General features: G+C 45.1%; 1 protein-coding gene across 3 annotated transcripts in view; it reads right to left on the bottom strand.

The window, feature by feature from the left end:
* The window catches only part of MYO1B (myosin IB), a 158266-nt gene that overhangs the window by 143523 nt on the left and 8777 nt on the right, over nt 1-5966 (bottom strand). The window lies entirely within an intron of this gene.

The raw sequence follows: 5966 nt of genomic DNA on the forward strand, positions 1-5966 counted from the left end.
ACAAATAGTAAGCCTGGGGGATTGAATATTTTGCTACAGAGACTGTGTTATAGTTGAGGAGCTGAACACAGACTGATGAACTACTCCAGGAGGAAAAGGCAGCCTGAGAACCTGGGCACTACAGTACCAGGAGAAGAGGAGGCTGAGACCAGAAGAGACAGGACAGTGAGGTCAAGGAAGATGAGGAGAAGCAGACCGAGGTCAAGTGTGATGAGGAGAAGCAGATGGTCAGGAGTGTGGAGAGAAGAAAGAGCAGGGAAACCAGTAGTTCACTGGCCTTAGAATCCATCCTTCATGGGCAAAACTGTACCGCCCAAACCCCACATTAAAGTTCTTAACCTCCAGTACCTCTATCTGGAGCTAAGGTCTTTGAAGAAGAGCATTAGAGAGAGCATCAGGAGGCCCTCCCTGCTGGCGCAGCAGGATGAAGCACAGCACTAAGAAGCTAAAACCACTTCAGCATGAGTTCCATTCCCGCCCCGGAGGTGACCCACATGGCAAGGCAGACCTCTCCTGACCTGCCCACTGTTCCCTCAGCTGTGTACTTCATCGATCTGCCTGTTCTGCTCCCCACTCTGTCTCTGGTGAATCCTCTCACCAGCCATGAGCCTCTAGCCTGTACCCCAGTTCTGTATGCAAATAAATCTTTAAAAAAAAAAAAGTGAGAGCATCAGGGTGAACCTTAATCCAGCTGACCGGTGTCCTTCAGGAGATCTGGACACAGAACGCAGTTGTGGGATGATGGTGAGCAAACATGGCAAGATGGCTGCCTGCAAGCCAAGAAGGAAGGCGTCAGAAGAAACCAAACCTGCTGAGTCCTCAATCTCGGACTCCCAACCTCCAGAACTATGGGGAAATAAATTTCTATTGTTTAAGCTACTGCGTCTGTGATGTTGTATAATGTTAACCAAGAGTCAACTAGTCCACAATCCTACACACCCTGTAGCAGCCACTGTTACAGCAATTTCCCAGAGAAATCAGATGGCACTCAGAGAGGTGGAAGGAGAGATTTATTTAATCACACTGGCAAGCTCAGTGGGATCAGTCCCAAAAGACTGAGCCCCAAATTAGAGAATGATGAGGTGTTATACAGGTCATATGAGGAACCTTGTCATCCCATACATCACAGCATAAGCATTCTTTATTGTGTGGGAAGAGGGGTTAAGGTAACCAGAGCTACTCCTGTGGGCTAGCAGCACACTGCAGGAACTTTCTGTCCCAGCAAGCAGCAGCATCCAAGCAACATACTCCCCCAAGCAACAGGCCTGGGAAAGGAGCACCCATCACTCAATACATGCCGCCAACAGAGCCTCAAATATTATGTCAACTGTGTGTTGCCTCCTTGAAACTCTCTTCTGTCCTGGTTCCTGATTTCTATGTGGCCATTTGTTCCTCTCCCCCTCCCCCTACCCAACACTCTGTATTTTCCTTAGTGGCTTCTTCCTTCCCTTAACTTGTCACAAAATAACACCCCCAGAGCTCACCCACCTCTCTCTTTTCTCACTACACACTCTCAGAAATCCTAACATCTATGGCTTTGATGACCACACTTAGATGCCAGTGGCTCTTCATCGGGACCTCAGGTACTGGCTTGTCACTCAGCTCCAGGGCTGCATTTCAATGGTCTGCCTGGAGGCTCATCCTCAACTGAGCCTGATTTCCCTCGGGCCTGTCTGTGCCAGCCATCCCCACATGGCCCAAGACAGAAACCCCACACCCCAGCTTTCCTTGCCCCCTCCAATCCAGGCATTATATTCATCCCACTGATTAAAGAGGGGTACTTCAAAAACGCTCATAACAGTCTCCGGTCAAATCACCATCTCATTCCCAAAATCTACTATCTGAAAATCATCAACAATACGTAAAAAAATTATTCTATGTACAAAAATATCCATCACAGTATCATTTACAACAGCAGGGTGTCAAAGCAACCCACAAGCCCACTAATAAAGGCACTTTTGAAAAAGGATGGTATTGAATGAAATAATCTACAACTGTAAAGTTTATTTCAAAAACCGTGCACCAATATTAAAAAGTATATGCTCTATGATCACAACCATTTTAACACATATACATAAAAAGCTTGCAAAGGAGTATTTAGAAATAACCATAGTGGATAATTAGGAGTCGTTAGCTCAGGAAATATCCTTTTTAGCGCCATTTCCCAAACTTTCTGTAAACGTTCTTATGATGACTCACTAAAATAAATTAGGAGAGTGAGAGTTCTAGCAACCTTGTACTTTCTGAACTGCTTGGTTTCAGAATAAATGGGAAATTGATCCTAGAACTCCCTCCAATTGCCTTTCCACCCCCTTGCTTCATCTGCTGTAACATCCCAAGCAAGTGCCTGTAAGATAAAATTTCCCATAAGTCCTCTTATACTTGTAGTCCACAGGATGGGACCCTAAAAATTGGTTAATTCTTTCAAGAAGTCCCATGGGGTATATGAACAGCTGCATGACTGCCCACGCCCAGCCCCCAACATCTGCCTCACTTATTAACTGCTCTTGTGAGAAAAGATCTCTGCACACAAGCTGTTGCCATGACAGCAAGAACAAACCCGACGCCAGATCACAGAGGTGAGGCCACCTCTACATTAAATGTCTGACAGGCTCCTGGGCCTCCAGGTAAGGGAGAAGTATTTGCTCCACCCTGAGAGAAACTGTCAACTCTTTCTGCCTGAAGTCCTCGCAACGAGCAACAATTCACCTCTCAGGACAGGGTGGGACAAGCACCCTTTAACATACTGCCTCTACATTTTTGTTTCCTTTTTAATTGGGTGATGAGTAGCAAGTACTAAAGCTGGACTAACAGTTTCACTACTGTTTGTTCCACACTGGCTTCAGCTAAGCACAGCACTTGTCTCTGGAAATGAAACTGGCACTGACCCTACCCTGGTCCCAGCTCGGGCCACACCCACATGGGTCAGTCCCAGACCCCAAAGGTAGGACAGGGCACAGCATCTTAGCAGCTTCTGCCTCATCCAAAGGGAGGCACATACAGAGTGCCCCCAATGAAGGAAGCCCTAGCTAGGATCATCCTTATGAAAAGTAAGTACTAAGTCCTATTATCCCCACCTAGAAATCTAGACTTTACTGTAGTTATACCAGACTGCCTTACAGTAGAGAAAAAAACACATAAATATTTAGATTACATTCAAATTATGTTTCTGTGGTTAGAGATTTAAAAAAAAAAAAACAAACATAAATTGTAGGATAAGGTATAAAAGACATCACCTTATTTCAGTGCCCTCAGCCAGATGTTACGGTTGATTGTGGAATCTTATTAAATTTAACAATATTTCTCAAGGCAACAGCTCATTCTCGGAGGCCGGGGCAACAGTGCTGTCAACCTGCTTTGAAATCCGTGTCAGTGTTATTCCGAGATACTTACAGAATGCCACTGCTTAGAAATAAATTCCAGTGGAAAAATCAAACTCAGCAGGAAAATCCATCTCTCTCCTCACAAGGGGAGGGGCACGAAAGGAAAACTGGAATGCCACTGAGCTTTTAAAAAAAGCAATTAAAATGAACAGGTTTTTTTAGGAAATGTGTCAATTTTGGCAAGATTTCCTTGGTAAATGTGTATTTCAATCATTTTCCCGAATTCTATTCTAGCACTTGGAAAAGCTTAAAAATCCTGATGTGCACCAAAATGGCAGCAATACAAAGAACAGGGAAAGGGGGGGGGAAATTAACTTTATTTTAATAACTAGTAAATAACTTATTATTCCCTCAATTTTCCCTTCAGCTCCCTAGCTCCCCCAAGATTCCTGGTGCTTTTAGGCATCACAGACCTGCAGGACGGAGTTAACTAAGTAGTTAGTTAATTCTAATAGGAGTAAATAAAAGTCCATTTAATTTTAGAGTTTTAGGAGGAAAAGTTAAATTTATTTTTATAACTAAAAGGAAAATAAAATTGACCCCTGACTTTGCATTATAGAAATGTAGACTTGACTGCTGTGTGACAGCAAGTCAAGGAGAAAGGTGGGGGACTAAAAGGAGAGGTTTTCTGGAGGAGGGGGGCAGGGAGAGACCAAAGCTGCTCAGTGGCAGATGGCCAGAGGCCCACTCAGGGAGTACAAGAAGGAACACAGCGGAAAAGAAATGGCAGAGCAAGGGACAGTCCGAGAGGGTTTCACCAAGAACATCTCCACCTTCTAACATTTTAGGATACTCCTGCTAAAGCCAGTTAAATGCCCGCAACTGAAAGCATCCATGCGAAAGCACTCCTGGGGATTCAGCAGAGCAGGCAGACCCCAGACTCCACACCTTCTTCTGCCCACTGCAGCCAACCAACTTGGGCAACTGCATCCCGATCTTTTTTCGTGTGACATTTTAGTATAATGGAAATGTGGCCAGATTTCCACAGAGCAGTGGAAATCAGAGTAACCAAAGGAAAAGTCACCCCAACCTCCTACATGAACACAATCACTATTAACATTTGGTTACTTTGCCATCTTTCTTCTTATGTACTTTTTAGAGACGTAACTGGAGTCCCGAATCAAATCGTTCATTACAAGCACAGCATGAAATCTAACAGATTTGAATATCTGGTGGCAGGGTGGTGGGAAATGGGGGAGATGGAAGGAGCCCCAGGAATGCAATCTCAAAAAAGACTGAGGAAGAGTAACTACCACTTATATTGTGCATTTGCTCTGACGCTTTTTATTCTAGAGACACGTGTTAAATTTAATCCTTACAACACCCTGAAGAAGTTTCTACTACTACATTTTTGCAGATGAAAGACCAGGGTGGAGCTAGATTAATCTCCAAACCCAAGCAGTGGAGCTTTCAAACAAGTACCAAAACCAACACCTTCTCCAGAGTCCCGCCCCATAACTACTTTACCACCCTGCCTCCCACTGAGGCCAGACGCCACCACGTAAAACAGACCAGGTTCAGACCCAAGGCCCTGATGCAAAGCCTGAATAACCAGAGAACAGAGATTCTAGGGGAACCGATATGTGTGTCACTCAGACTGGGTCCCCCCTACCCTTCCACACCTGAAGTTTCAGCGTGTGTTTGGCAAGGTACCTGAGGGAGACTGGAGAGACCTGTGACAAAGTTTGAAGAGCCAAGCTTGGCTCTGCGAAAAGCCCCTTCCAGAAAGTGCAGAGGGGGCATCACCCTTGGATACAGCACCCAGAGCAACCGCCATGCACAAATGGTGGCAGGGTGGGCATTGCCCATTCTAGGCACATCCCAGAGGCAACTGAGTTTCATTTGAGGAGGAGGGGCACACTGATCCCAAATACATATCTTCAAGCCTTATCATTTAAACACTATTTAGATACCTCCATATGATTTACTAAGAATCAATAACTTGATTCAAGACACTGGTTACTAAAATGTCTATCAATCTACCACGAACAGCGGAGCCCCACCTTGGCTTTAAGCCCACTGTCTGGAGAGCTCTCTCCTCACCCTTCTCTTCCTTTCCTACCAGCTCAGCCTTTAGGCAGTTTTTCTTCAGACAGGCTTTTCTTGTACCCCTCAAGTCCTCACCGCCTACCTTTGTTATTTTCACTGCCTCCTGTCCTTTCTCACTGCATTTGTCATAAATGCAATGCTCATAAACGTCTTAAACATCAGTGTTCACCTCTACAATGCTCTTATCCCTCATATTACACGAGAGCAGAAACCAACCTGCTCCATTCCCCATGAAAGACACTGAGACAACTACTGTGCCTTGAACAATATGGGACACCCAACCATTTGATGAATGAATAAATGAATGCATTAAAAAACTACAAGTCAAAAATAATAATTTTGTTGTGAAAAAAAGATCTACATGGGGGCTCTCCCTGGTGGAGCAGCGGATTAAAGCACAGCACTAAGTAACTAAAGCCACTTCCGCATGAGTTCGATCCCCTCCTGCCCCGGAGGTGACCACATGGCGTGGCAGACCTCTCCTGACCCGCCCACTACTCCCCTCAGCAGTGTACTTTGTCGATCTGCCTGTTC

The sequence above is a fragment of the Condylura cristata genome, unplaced genomic scaffold (genome assembly GCF_000260355.1).
Source record: "Condylura cristata isolate star-nosed mole 26May11 unplaced genomic scaffold, ConCri1.0 scaffold00002, whole genome shotgun sequence".
NCBI lineage: Eukaryota > Metazoa > Chordata > Mammalia > Eulipotyphla > Talpidae > Condylura > Condylura cristata.